The sequence below is a fragment of the Adiantum capillus-veneris genome, chromosome 24 (genome assembly GCF_014529385.1).
Source record: "Adiantum capillus-veneris isolate H3 chromosome 24, ASM1452938v2, whole genome shotgun sequence".
Classification (NCBI taxonomy): Eukaryota; Viridiplantae; Streptophyta; class Polypodiopsida; order Polypodiales; family Pteridaceae; genus Adiantum; species Adiantum capillus-veneris.
The window spans coordinates 64,994,799-65,010,196 of NC_140954.1; the positions used below are offsets into that span (position 1 = coordinate 64,994,799).

General features: G+C 41.6%; 1 non-coding gene across 1 annotated transcript; it reads right to left on the minus strand.

Annotated features, from left to right (window-relative positions):
* Nucleotides 1-11,439: 11,439 nt before the first annotated feature.
* TRNAV-AAC (transfer RNA valine (anticodon AAC)) lies at nucleotides 11,440-11,513 on the minus strand. The gene has a single exon. It is a non-coding gene; the product is annotated as a tRNA-Val (tRNA).
* Nucleotides 11,514-15,398: the final 3,885 nt, after the last annotated feature.

The following is a 15,398-nucleotide window of genomic DNA, read 5'->3' on the forward strand; positions in this document are numbered from 1 at the left end:
TCTCTCTCATTCGTGGGAAGAAGTAAAAGAAGAAGAATCATCTCTCGCTACTCTCTTACTCTAATCTCTTCTCTTTCCATGATGAATTTGCTCTATATCAACTTTGTGGTGAAATCCTCTATGTAACTCTCATCACGCCTCTCTTGTGAGACAAAGCAAGAAGCCTTTTGATCATTGGTAATCATTTCTTGTTCATGGTAAGGAGCTTTAAAGTCCATAGCCATCTCGTTCTCTCTTTACTTCCATTTTTGTTATGTGTAGAGAAACTATGCTCTGGAGAGATGTCTTTCTATATACATAGATATGTATGGGCTTCTCAAAAGCGTACAAGGTTGATTCGCGCTTGTTTTATCATGTGTAGCACCTTGATGTATGCATGCGGTGTGTTTATGATCATATAGATATCTAAAAAGCACACATTTCTTTCACTCACATAAACAATAGAGACATTGTTTTGGCAGTATCTCCCAAAATATTATATATTAATCAACCCTTCAAACCAAAGATTAACCATATTGTTTAGAGTGTTTTTATTATATGTGTTATGTGAAAATTCTTATTGAGCAAAGGGTTATGGTCTAGGATCCTTGCAAAGCCACAGCCCACTGTACGACCTTATCAAATGTGAAAACCCACTTAGCCAAGTCAAGACCTTGATGAAACATGTTGATAAATGTATTAAGATCACAATTATCACTTCATGAGTGTAATTTATTAATTATTTTTTGTACTAGATTACCTATACGTGTAGGGGTATTACCAAGGAGATGAGTACCATATAGAAATGTGGGTTTAATGTGAAGCTCATACATGTTCTATGGTTTTCTTGGGTGAGTTGATTCCACTTTTTTCGTGTCCATAAACTCATTTGCATAAAATGGCTTTCTTTTTTGTGTCACGATTATTAGCATATTTCATATGGATGAAGTGATGTGGTAATGTGATAGTGTATATTATAGGGCTAGGCTTGATTCATTGATATAAGGTGAAACACTTTGTCTTGTATGTCATGTGCGCATCCGAAAATAGAGAAGAGTTGTTTTACAGCTACATGTGACGTTATAAAACATGATCAGCTAACGTGATGGGGCTGTTTTGCATCATGGTTGAGGTTATGTCATGATGTTGTATGATCCATGAAAATTTGAAGAATAGATATGGATGTCTCATGCACATGTGCAGAGTTATTTTCACCCTTCTAGGTCAAAAGTAGCTTTATGTAAAAGGGGGATGATGTGCGATTGTGGTGCATCACTTGAAGATGGTAAAATATCTTTAATTGGAGATTTAAGATTATGTTTATTGACTGTTTGGGCTCTTTTGTATACATAAAAATTTGATCTTTAAAGGCCATGTGTGTCGGCTTAGTTGACTGCAGTAACAAAGTCAAAGCTACAAATTGTGGGAGTTGGTTGGTCAAGGGCTAAGATCCCTTATGGTTATTGTTATGATTTTTTGTTGTGGATGTCAGGACAAGGGTCCTAAGCCTAGGGGTTCAGGGACCTGAGCCAGGGGCTCGGATTGGACCAGTGTGGATTGGGGATCCATATCATGGCTAGGGCTAGGAGCCAGTCTATAAATAGGGTGGTAGGGTGGTGGATCCATCATCACAGTCCCCTAGGTCTTATATTGGTATCAGAGCATGGAGGAGAGCAGCCATGGAAGGGAAAGGATTCTCTCGGTTCTCTCTGGATCTCAGCTGAGGCATGGCCTCCTTCTCTCCCGGTCTTCTTTTTCTCTCTCGCTCTCTCGTTTTGAGGAGCAGGGCATGCATGCTCATACAAGCCATAGCATGCACGGTGGCTAAGCAAGAAGTCATGGTCGACACCACGCGTGTGCAGGGCCTCTTGAGGCGAGAGAAAGCAGCTAGCCGACCGGCGCCAAATCCTGCGCAGTCAAGCTCGCTAGGGGCGCGAGACGGAGTTGCTGCAAACTTGTCATTGTGACGAGGGCTATGGAGCAACGCAACGAGCGAGGCATCTCGTTCTACCTCTCGGCAGCTCTACTGTCAAACGCCATCGCCAGGTTTGATTTCTTTTTATTTTGTTTTTGTTCTTTTTTCCCACTATTGGGTGCCTTGGGGTGCCCATGGGCCACCCAAGCGGCCTGTCACATGACCATACAACAATCGCAAGGGAATTCTGCAGCATGAATTATACAACAACCGCATGGACAAGGGAAAGCTCCAGTGAGAGATCGTGCATGCCTCGGTTGTAGGATTTTCTCGACATCAAATATAGTCGATAAAGCACGGCTTGTACCTTTGGCATGCAAAGGGAATCGACCCAAATGGTCGCTTCTCAAAGCGACGAACATGCCAAGGAAATTGACCCAAACGATCGCTTCTCAAAGCGACGAACAAAAGGGAATCAACCCAAACGGTCACTTTAAACAACATATCCACGAAGACAACCAACCAGGCACGGCTTGGCAAATTATCAAAGGTTGAAGTCATTGGCAAATGAAATTTACATGATTCACCATGATTCCAAGATCATCATCAATGGATATTCGACAACACAGGTATGGCTTGTCTGTGAAATCATTATCGATTTTCTTCTTGACCAAGGTCGAACACAGACGGGGTAACTCGGTCTGGACTTTGAGTATAGACAGGAGGTAATAATATCCGATTATGGTATTCGGCAAGGCCGATCAGTAAGTATAATTTCAAGTAATTGTCTACCATCAGAAACATTTCAGGAGCAAGGCTCCCTATAACGACCTCATCAATAAACCGATTTATGTCTTACGTCGGTTGTTAATTTTTGATCTCTCCTCGTTGTTCTATCTCGAGGTAGAGGAAAGCAAGATTTCTGAGAGCACGGCTCCATGCATTGGATGCATACTCATTTCCAAGGCATTGCAGCTTGCTAGGGAGCAGGCAATATAGATACATAAAGCATCATCAAAAAAACACTGTCATCCATAGCTAGGAGCTGAATGCAATGTTGAACACCATATGAATTTTCACAATGCCAACTTCTCAAGCAAAGGTTGCTTTGAACAAGCAGTATTGGACAATCGCTGACATTTGATAGCTCAGTTGTAGATGATATCTTTTTCACTATTGGGCAATGTTATGACTCTCGATCAGTAGCAAAATTTGGCAAGGCCGTTTCCCTATAACATTTTGACAAGGTCAATCTTTTTCTGCTCGGACATATGTGTGTCACCAAGAGCATTTGTTAGCTATGAGCACTCAAGTTACATTCTTGTCCCATCCATTTGATGAACTTATGTGAAGCAAGGCTTTTATTTATGCATATTGCATTGTGACTCCCCACTTTGGACTATGCTATGAGCATACAAACTTTGGATGGACTTGGCAATATGCTTGCAGGTTATTTCATTACGTGACAGACGGGCGTATATGATACATGGAACATATATGTACTCATGCAGCAGATATGGTTATGTACTCTTTTTTAAGCGAGTTTTCTTTCACGGAATCTCAGGCCAACTGGTACAGCAACGACCATGTTAGCCAATTTTACGTTTTTATTTTTCCATATTTACATCTTTGATTGGAAACTATTGCTTTTGTGCAAAGCAATGTGCTTTGACAATTTTACATAAAGCATGGCTTCTCCCTTGTGCCACGGTACTGCCCAATGACTTGGCATCAAGGGCAGTGGCACACAAGCTTGAAAAAACTGACAAAAATAAAGAATATCACCTCACAGAATCCCTACCAGTTTAGACTGTGCAAGGCACTGTTAGTTTTGGTTCTCATGTTTGAGGCCATCACTTTTGCCAAGGGCTTAAAATTATATATGCATGGCATGCTCGCTAGGTGGATTAAATTCTACCACCTCATGATGCACGCTTTCGCTATAACACCAGACACTTTGTCAAGGACAAGATAAGTTCTGGATTGTTTAACATGCTTGTTGGTTGCTGTCAAAAAACAACAACAGTAAAAGGAACCTAAAATTTGGACTTCATTCATAGGCAAAGTGCCAATGCTAAGTCATTCTTGTACAATCACGACCCCTATACGGTAGGTAGGTCGAGATGTGTATTTAAGGAAAGTTCCTCAGCCCAGCATGCTCTTCTTATTTCTCTTTCTTTTCTCTCTCTAAGAATCATGAAAGCTTTTTAAGAAGCTTTTGATACATGTTTCACTGGTGAGTCAGCCTAAGCCAAGGTGCTCTAACTCTCAGCTAGAAATTGGGCAAGATGCCATTCAAATTAGTCTTCATCATTTCGACAATTGAACACTAATTGCCATGAGGGCTATAAACCACACACGCTGGCTAAGAGCCATTGTTAAATCTAGGGTAACACCCAATTGTTGGTATTCCTTGGGTGATTGTCTCAAGATCAAACAAATCTACCCAGTGGAGTACACATCAACGTTAATGGACAAGCAAAAGTCTTGTCATACGGATGTTTAGAGTGTCATTTTGCACTACATGTTTTCAGTGCGATGCCTCGAGTTGAGTTTTTGATAGCCTTAAACTCCCATCAGCTGATCTCTACCACGGAGTATAGATGCCGCAATCAATTGAGATAGCATGGTTGTCCATAAGAGCTAGGCATTTCACTTGTGTGAATCTCCGGCTCCCTCTATAGCACTACGGATTGTCTATGGACATACTGTTTTGGAGTAAGACCCGGCGGGTGATTGCTAAATCTCCCCATAGGCATTGAGGATCATAGTTTGATCTATCCTAGTTCTACTTTCACAAAAAGAAGCCGTCATTGGACAAATTTAAATTTTTAAGTTAATTCCAATCATTCTGTACACGGTGGTCTATGTTGGTTATCGTTACCTTCTCGTTGAGAAATTTCTACAAAGGGTCTTACCAAGGGGTTTGACTACGTAGATTCTAACCTACGGGGTTGAATTGCGAAGGCAACACCCAGGGTTTCCAATGCAATGTTGCTTGGTTTTTTCTCAGGTGGGTGACGTGCTCCTCTCATCTATTGATTTGGTGCTACTCCATTTTTTAGTATGCTTTGCTTGGTTTCTTCAAGTCGTATAAATCTGCTTGAATATTTTTGAGCCATGCCAAGGGCATGTCGGAACAAAGTATTTTGGGCCATAGTGTCCGAGATACATTATGCTGTTATGAACCCACTTGTCGGGTTCGATTTGGCACATGTTGTCACATGGGATACAACGTGGTCTAGGAACTCAAGGAGTTCAGTTTAGCCAATGTGGAGCAACGATAATGAGGGTCCCTCTCACTCTGGTCGTGGAATGTTTTGCAGCTACCTCCACACACAAGTACATCTTGTACTTGATGGATGTCGCTTTCTCAGTCATCCTTATTTGAGACATATTCCACATGTGGAGAATATGAGTCTCTGGGATTGGCATTGGTGCCAAATTCCTAATGATGTGTCACAACGAGGTCCCTACGTGCTGGTCACATCCGTTTATTAGAACATTTGGAGCACACCGTATCAGGAACAATTTCAGTGGCCAAAAATTGTCCAGTACTAAGTACAGACTTGTTTCGATTACAAGTGCTGTGAAACCACCTTAACGAAGGGTCATTTCTACATATAGCCAAGTATGCTATGTTCATGAGAATGTCTCATGGTTGGTACCTAGGTGTGACTAGGTTGTCACATTCTGTTATGGTCCAACTTTTGTTGCAAGGCTTTTCCATGTGTACCGTGGAAAGTCTCGTCATGGAATTGCGGTTCGGATATGTTTGTGTTAAATGCATGCACAATAGGTGTTATGGTCCCTAGTGTTTATCACAAATTTATTTGGAATGGCATGCAAATTCATGGACTTTATTCTGCTGCACCCTTTTGCACTACCCGTGCAATCTCTCTTGCAGATTTAGTATGCGTTTACACCCTACCATACAAGGCAATGCCTCAGTATGGGTGCCTGGGGTTGGATAGTCTACACTCTATGAGCTTACCCCACTCCAACCCACTTTCAACCTAGTCGGTTGTCTCCACTCCATATCAAATATATGGTTGGATACTCAATGGTTGAGTCCTAGCTTATCATTAGTCGTGGAAGACTGTCTGTAAGTAGTTGGGGAAAAGCACCTCACTCTTACTGCTGCTATTTTTTTTGCTAGAAGACCTAGTACGAGCATACGTTAGCACAACGCATTTCGAATGGGCGATTCTCTCCCTATTCTAGAATCTGGATACTGTTTCCACAGTTTCATAAGTCAAAGAATTAATAGGTGTGCCTGACAAAGTATGTTGGCAGGTAACCTTCATTAGGGGTGAACATGTAGTTATGTGTGTTCCCAAATGTTAGAAGTCTAGCATAAAGACACACCCTATTCTACTTCTTAGTAGCTATGAGCTTTTTAAGATACTCACACGAGTCGAAAATCTGGCTCACAACTTCATGGAAAGTTGCGCCAAGGTTTTCTTGCATTATTCCAGTAACTTAAGAAGATCTGAAAACTGGTTATGCCTTTGGACAACTCTTTGTTGTGGTTACTCCTTTACAGTACTCACGTGAGTTATAAATGGAGTTACCATTTAAACTCAAGTGCTTGCAAAAGGACAACAATGTTGAAAATCAAGATGTTACTCTTGGTTTCATTGAATCTCCTCACTGCATCAAGTATCAGTTGGCTCGCATATGGGATGCCAACACGAAAAACATCAGTGTTCTTACGAAGTTACTACCACTTGTGTTTTCGATGACGAAAACACTTCTCCAAGGGGGGAGTAATGTCAGGACAAGGTTCCTAAGCCTAGGGGGTCAGGGACCTGAGCCAGGGGCTCGAACTAGACCAGTGTGGACTGGGGATCCATATTATGGCTAGGGCTAGGAGCCGGTCTATAAATAGGGTGGTAGGGCGGTGGATCCATCATCACAGTCTCCTAGGTCTTATAGTGGAAGCCAATGTGGCTCTTTGATTTGTATTTATTTTTTGGTTATGGTTGTGTCGTTGAAATTATCATAGCCAAGTTATTCTCTAAAGCGGTTTTGCAGGAAGGATGTGCATTACCTAGAGCAAGGTGGCGTGCTCATCCAGGTGATAAGGATTTGAATCATGGTTTATGGTTTTGGATTAGATTATGAAAGGGTTTTGATGGATTATGTCAGACAGTAAGGGTAGAGACCTTGTACAGAGCCTGATTGCCTTAGAAAGGATAGTTTGTGCATACACAAAATAATATGCCTTAGATGAAAGAGTCAATGACCGAAGGCTTTACTAGATTGGGGGTGTTACCTAGATCTTCATTTTTTCAAAAGATCATCTACATGGTTAGTGCGGCAGGAGTTGAATGACCTACATGGCCAAAGTGTTAGGAATCTTGCCTTGGCTTGGCTTAAATACCCGTTGTGGCACCGAAGAGGAGTGGCACCTAAATTGGTATGATTGGTGTTGATATCTTACCACATGTTGGTACTTGGAATCCTTTCAGAGCTCGGGTTCATGGACGGAGACGAAAGGCTTGCTCTCGACGAAGTGAAATTATCTATGTTCGTAGTAGGAGGGGATGTGAATGGGTGGAATGGTTGATCCCACATAAGGTTCGGTGCTTCTAGTTAGTCATTTATGGTTTTAAAGTTATGGTATACCCAGTTTTTGACAGCATAAATTCATGTTTTATCTATTTCATTTAGATGGGACATTGAAAGATTCTTTTTTGTGATTCCTTTATGTCATCTATGCACTCTATGACTCTCTCTCTCTCTCTCTCTCTCTCTCTCTCTATATATATATATATATATATATATATATATATATATATATATTCCTGAAGATGTTGTGTACACATATATTCACCCTCCATTTTGTCATTTCTTTGAGTACGCTTTAATTCATACACATTCAGAGGTAGTACTAGTCGCTAGGTGCCTCTAGATGCAATCCGTCAGCTCATGGCTTAAACTCCATGTTGCTTCTCCACTCTAATGTATAGTGAAATTTTTATATTGATGTAAAAGTGTAAATTGCATAATTTTTTCATAGACCAAGCGGAGGGGGATCTCTCATGCGGCACCTCCATAAGTGGCATGTTTTCCCTCTCATCAACATGATTTTTCTAAGGGATATATGACACTATACATTGGTGTCTTATCCCCCGACTTGCCAAAAATGCATTGAATTCTCTAAACATATATTGCCCTCTCGATCGGAACGGAGGATGCACACACTACAACTAGATATATTTGCAACCATAAGCAAAAATCGCTTATGTTGCAGATGAGATTGAAATAGTCATTGTGTCCTTAATATGCATGTACGTCTCCATACAAGAGAGCACCTCTTCCTTTGCAACCTTCTTTGCAAGGTTCACCAAGTTTGGAACTAAGAATAGGTTCTCTGTATTTCCTCCTTCCCATAGGGCATTGCAAAAAACCTATTCTTGGTCCCCACAAACACACATACACACACTTTTTTTGTGTGTAAATCCACACACACACACACACACACACACACACACACACACACACTATTGGTCGGTGGCCCCTTTAACTACAAAGCCCTCAATCTCGGCCTTCAGCAACTCTCCTCCTGGTCGTCGACTCCTGCAACTCGTCCTTGCTACAAGTCCTACAACACAAGCCGGCTACAACTGGTGCATCTTTCTCTCTGCATGTGGTCACTGATGCATTGGCTTGCTGACGGCCTCCACTTTACTTTTTGATTGCAGCTCTGGCTCGATCCCTGCTTCCTCAGGCTCCTCTCGACCTTTTTAGCTACAATTGACGACCCTTGATCTCCTCGTGCTGCTCTTCACCGGCTCGTTCTCCCTGCTTCTCTTGCAATGCTCCTCCTCAACGACGCCCTCCTAGACTTGCTTCTTTGAAGGCGCTCCTCCTCGACGGCACCCTCCTCGACTTGCTTCTCTGAAGGCGCTCCTCCTTGACGGCGGTCTCCTTACCTGTAGTTGTTTACTCGCCACCTTTATTCCCCTGCTGCTCGAAGGCGGCGTCTGCAGATCGCCTCAACCACTTCTCACACACCTGCACTACTATCTCTTGCCAAAAATCTCTCACGCTGCTCCTCCTTGCGTACTGCTGCTCTCTGCCTCCGGACGACACGCTTTCCCCTGCTTTTTTTTTGACAACGCTCTCTTTTTTAGCCGCACGCTCGGCTTGGCTTTTTTTTAAAACAATAGCTTTTGTTGACTTTTATATTTAGCTCTTATTCAAGCAATGATTCACATGCCACATCCCAAAAAACCCATCGTCCCATACAATAAATGCCCCAAGCACTTATTGTGCCTTTCAAAGTTCATCATAGTGTACGTACATATCAACCATGGACGTACAATCTCACAAGTAGTAAACTTTAAGACTCAACAGTTCAAGCATAGGGAACTTTATTTGAGAAAGACCTTCCCTCCAATGTGATAAACATATACCACAATCGATGTGCTCCAAGAAACAACATCCTGAATATGAAGCTCCTCAAGAAGTATTTGTGCTTTTGTGAGCTCTCCACCTTTGGCTTGTATAAAGATCAAGCATTGCTAAGTACAACCCTTGACATACATATCTACCGGAGCATTGGTGAACAAATTTATTTAATTGCCAAGCATCTCTCTGTAAGCCCCTCACTCCAAAACCGATAGCCAATGCATTATAAAATACAATTGCCTTGCCTTATTGGTGATCGCATAATCATTGAGGTCCAAATGACAGCATCCTGAGAAATAAAGTCCTCAAACCATAAAGTTCACTGATGTTGGCATACTTATCTGCCATCTTCGGTCCTCCAGAACACTACACTAAAAACCGATAATTCTTTCATTGAAAAACCTTAGAAAATACTTCTCGTTTTGTGTTTTTTCTCCCAATGAACACGGGGCGTCACGACAGCGGCGGGAGTTGAATGACCTACATGGCGGAAGTGTTAGGAATCTTGCCTTGGCTTGGCTTAAATACCCGTTGTGGCACCAAAGATGCGTGGCGCCTAAATTGGTATGGTTGGTGTTGATATCTTACCACATTTTGGTACTTGGAATCCTTTGAGAGCTCGGGTTCATGGAGGGAGACGAAAGGCTTGCTCTCAACGAAGTGAAATTCTCTCTATTCGTAGTAGGAGTGGATGTGAATGGATGGTATGGTTGATCCCACATAAGGTTTGGTGCTTCTCGTTAGTTATTTATGGTTTTGACAACATAAATTCCATGTTTTATCTATTTAATTTAGATGGGACATTGAAAGATTCTCTTTTGTGATTCCTTTATGTCATCTATGCACTCTCTCTCTCTCTCTCTCTCTCTCTCTCTCTCTATATATATATATATATATATATATATATTTTTTAAATCTATTTCATTTAGATGGGACATTGTAAGATTCTCTTTTGTGATTCCTTTATGTCATCTATGCACTCTCTCTCTCTCTCTCTCTCTCTCTCTATATATATATATATATATATATATATATATATATATATATATATATATATATATATATATATATATATATATATATATATATATATATATATATATATATATATATATATATCTTGAAGATGTTGTGTACACATATATTCACCTTCCATTTTGTCATTTCTTTGAGTACGCTTTAATTCATACACATTCAGGGGTAGTACTAGTCGCTAGGTACCTCTGGATGCAATCCGTCGGCTCATGGCTTAAACTCCGTGCTAGTTCTGCACTCTAATGTATATTGAAATTGTTATATTGATGGAAAAGTGTAAATTGTATAATTTTTTCATAGACCCAGCGGAGGGGGGTCTCTCATGCGGCACCTCCATAAGTTGCATGTTTTCCCTCTCATCAACATGATTTTTCTAAGGGATACATGACACTATACATTGGTGTCTTATCCCCTGACTTGCCAAAAATGCATTGAATTCTCTAAACATATACTGCCCTCTCGATCGGAACGGAGGATGCACACACTGCAACTAGATACATTTGCAACCATAAGCAAAAATCGCTTATGTTACAGATGAGATTGAAACAATCATTGTGTCCTTAATATGCAGGTACGTCTCCATACAAGAGAGCACCTCTTCCTTTGCAAGGTTCACCAGGTCTGGAACTAAGAATAGGTTCTCTGTATTGCCTCCTTCCCATAGGGTATTGCAAAGAACCTATTCTTGGTCCCCACACACACATACACACTTTTTTTTGTGTGTAAATCCCCACACACACACACACACACAACCCTATTGCTATTCTCATAGCTAACTAGAGAAGAAATCTAACTTCAAATAACCTCCCCATTAATACTTATTACTATCTTTCTCTTCAAAGGCAATGCCAACAAGAGTGTCTCAAAGGGTGGATTTAGACATGTTCGCAGACATTTGCCCCGGGTGGATCGAGGTGCGTTCATGGATATAAACAAAACCCGTTGAATGCTGAGCACGACAAGTTGACGAGGTGATGATTGGCAGGACCATCACACAGCGAAAAAATTGTGTGGTGTGAGACCCCAGGTATCCACTCTGTTTGCACGCCAAAGTTAAGACAAAAGAAATAGCCACCGCGACACATAAAGATTGGCCTCGCCCGGGCTCGAACCGGAGACCTCCTGTGTGTTAGACAGGTGTGATAACCAACTACACCACGAGACCGCTGTGCAAAGAGAGTTGGCGTTAAAATACCAATTGAAATAAACAGCACGTTATCTTTAATCTGGAGCCCACTACCTACCTACGGCTGTGTGTCGCGCTGCCGTGCGGACAGATGCACAAATAGCTGCCACTGGCCAGCGCCCACTGGAACGGGAAGCTTATCCAACCCACGGACTGCAAAACAGGCGCAAACCACTTGTAATTTCACTCGATTCCACACCTTCCATGCCCAACGTAGCCTTGTCTCGTTAACTCCATGGCTGCAAGTCCTCAAGGCCTTCAGAGCATCGTGAGTTGATCAAGGAAACAACCACCCATAGAAGACATTGCATGAGGCTAGTCCTCGAACGCCCCACAGTAAAAGGGGTAAAGGCAAGGTTCTTCGTCAGGCACGGGGTAGGCCTATGCATTCCGTCTTTCTGCAGAGAAAGTGATGGATTCATAAGCAGGAGGATTGCACATACCATAATCCTGGAACAAACGCGTAACTGTGATAGGGCATTTGTGGCGGCCATAGAGGACAGGTTGATTTCAATGTGCAATTTTCTGGCCCTTGGATCAAAGTAAGGGATTACAAATGCGTAGCCTTTGTTGATCACACTTTGTTGCATATTCTTTCTTGACGCTCGCTTTTTATAGGCTTTGCACCCCACGGGCCACGAGCTCTTCCTTAGAGCCCCATGGGCGATCATCCATGCGTGTATCATGTAGCTCGTGATCGTGATGGGGCCCTTGTTTGCTGCTGGCCTCGGCCATTGGCCATGATCTAGCAACCCGTTCACAATCTACAATGACATATTGTCTCTCAAGTTGTCCATGTAACTGCACACAGGCACCATATATTTTCTCTCATATCGTTCAATTGGCTTCACATGTCAACACTAGCAAACATATTTAGGTGCAGAAAAGAGGATCCTGAGTCGCCATTTGTGCATAGAAAATGCACACTAGTCCCGATGGACCTATCTCCTTCCCTTTTATCACTTTCGGTACACACTCCTCCATTTACCCAACTTCTACAGTTGGGTCTTGATCCAACCATTGCAATTGGTGGTGTTCTGTTTCACGCACGTGTGATCTACACTCCTTGATACCAACTAGTTTCACCTCAGCTTTCAGTATAGATTGTGACAAACTTTTCGAGCAACCAACAAACAATCAAGCCGCAAAGTTTCCTTTGAAGTGGCTCTAATGCAGCTCGCCTATGGCATGCATTGTTGTAATTGACCACTCATGTGACCATGTCTTGTGCTAGACCCGCATTTTGGGCAACTTCTAGTTGTGTTGCCACTGTCTCTATGGGCTGTATAACCAAGACAAAAGCAAGGAGAGAGGATTATGGCACATGACCTCACATAAAAGATGTGCACACTCTAATCAGTGTTAGATACAATGCCCCATTCAGTTGTTCTATTCCCAAAACTAACTAGGTTGAATGGAATCTGCACACTATGGGACATTTTGCAAGTGATATTAGGTACAATACAATATGTCTTGCTCAATGTATTGCTGGACTATTTTCCTCTTTTGTCACATAATTCATGGCATCACTTGCTGCTATAAGTTGTGTGTAGAACATCACAGCCTCAATAAGCCTGTCATTCAAGAAAATTGTGTGTCCATGTAATAAATAGTTACAAAAGTGTGAATTCAAACAAGCAAAAGCGTCAAAAGAGTAAGAGCCTTACCAAAAACGAAAATGGTGATTAGCATGCTCTTCAAATGGTGGCCCAATGTGCTAATGGTTATGTAATGGAAATTAATGTATAGTTATCTACTGCAGCTGATAGGTGGAAAAAGCATGACTGAGCTATGGGCTATGCGAAAGGATATTACATTTATGTACATTTTATTATTCAAGTGCTCTTTATGAGCTATGGCCATTATTATGGCTGACCGGGCAGTCTGTATCCATTGTGAGCATTCAAAAAATCTTAAAATAAATACGTGCAAGAGGAAAATGTTCACCCTTGCACGGGGAGAGATTGCTGCACCAGTGACTGTGTCTATTCTTCTCTCCTCTCCTCTCTTCTCTCTTATCGTGCAGGTGTAGCACTCCACTCTAGGAGGTCCATATGCATGTGCGCTCCTACTCTGTGTGTGTGTGTGTGTGTGTGTGTGTTTACGTATGACTTTGATTATATGCTTTGCAACTGACAGGTGGCAAAAGCATAAGCGATCAATGGACTATGCGAAAGGACACCACATTTATTAATGTAATGGAAATTGATATATATTTATTTACTGCAACTGACATGTGGAAAAAGCATGATTGAGCTATGGGCTATGCGAAAGAATATCATATTTATGTACATTTTTTCATTCAAGTGCTCTTTACGAGTTTGATCATTATTATGTCCGACCGGCCACTATGTATTCATTTTTAACAATCAAGAAATCTATAAATAAATACATGCAAGACAAAAATGCTCATTCTTGCACGGGGGGAATTGCACCCAGTGTCTGTGTTATTCTTCTCCCCTCTCCTCTCTCCTCTCTCACCATGTCAGCGTAGCACTACACTCTAGGAGGTGCATCTACTTGTGCTCTCTCTCTCTCTCTCTCTCTCTCTCTCTCTCTCTCTCTCTCTCTCTCTCTCTCTCTTCGCTTTGATTATGTGTTGTGGGATTACCCATGTATGCATATCTGTCATTTATATAAACACGTACAAGAGGAAAATGCTCACTCTTGCATGGGGGGAGATTGCACCCAGTGCATGTGTTTATTCTTATCTCCTCTCCTGTCTTCCCTTTCACCATACAAGTGTCGCATTGTGCTCTAGGAGGTGCATATGTATGGGCTCTCCTACTCTCTCTTGCTCTCTATCTCTCTCTGTTCGCATATGACTTTGATTATATGCTTACGAAATTTGTGAGGTATGCAATTCTGTTGTTTTATGAATTGTAGCATGTATTCTTTGGTATTTTTCAGGCCCTATGTGCTCTTTTTCTATTGCAGATTCTCATTTAAGAAGCTTCGACAATAGCAAGGCACAAATGGCATGGCTAGACCAAGCTTGAACCTTTTGTCTTTGCATAAAGATTCACATAGAATACATATGCATTGAGAGATTTGCTTGTGCATGCACTTCTCATGAGTTCAATATATGTGCCTCCTCATGTGCCCCATAACCATGCATGATGCATCACTATTCAATATTCACACTCAAAGCATCAAAATTGCATGTATTCTCTTCCTTTCAAGTGTACTCTCTACTAGATTATGCTTCTACTTCCATGGTCCCTTCTTGTGTTGGGATGATTTGCACCAAGGTGTGGAATCTTGAAGGGATGGTTTATGTGGTGCATGAGATCCTAATTACAAGTTTGTAGATTACATTTTTTTGGTCACCTTCTCTCCTCTCCTACTCTTCTGTGCCATTCGGTTGTTCCTACTTTTGGTATGGTTCTTTTTCGTGGTTAAGGAAGGGAGTTCTTATAGATGCCACAATTCCCAAGCATATTGAAAAAGCTTGGTGAGACCATCGTATTGTTTTTACTTTGATTATGCAGCCAAGTTGTGTGCATCATTGGTGTTTCTATGCATCGCCCATGTCTTTCAACATCTTCCTTCTTATAAATGCTTACATGATGTAGGGTGTTCCCATTTCCTATTCAATCTAGAAAATGTTTTCCCAGTTCCATTTCATGATACCCTTCTGTTTGTGAAATTGTGAGAAACAATTAAAATAAATAACCCCTTGTGTTGCACTCTCTTGACAGTCACATAATTATTAAGTGCCCCCCCTTGAGCCCATCGAGTGGTATCAGAGCCGACGGTTTATATCTAAGCCTAATTTATTCCCCTCTTCTCTCCCAAGTTATGTGCATCATTGGTGTTTCTATGCATCACCCATGTCTTTCAACATCTTTCTTCTTATAAATG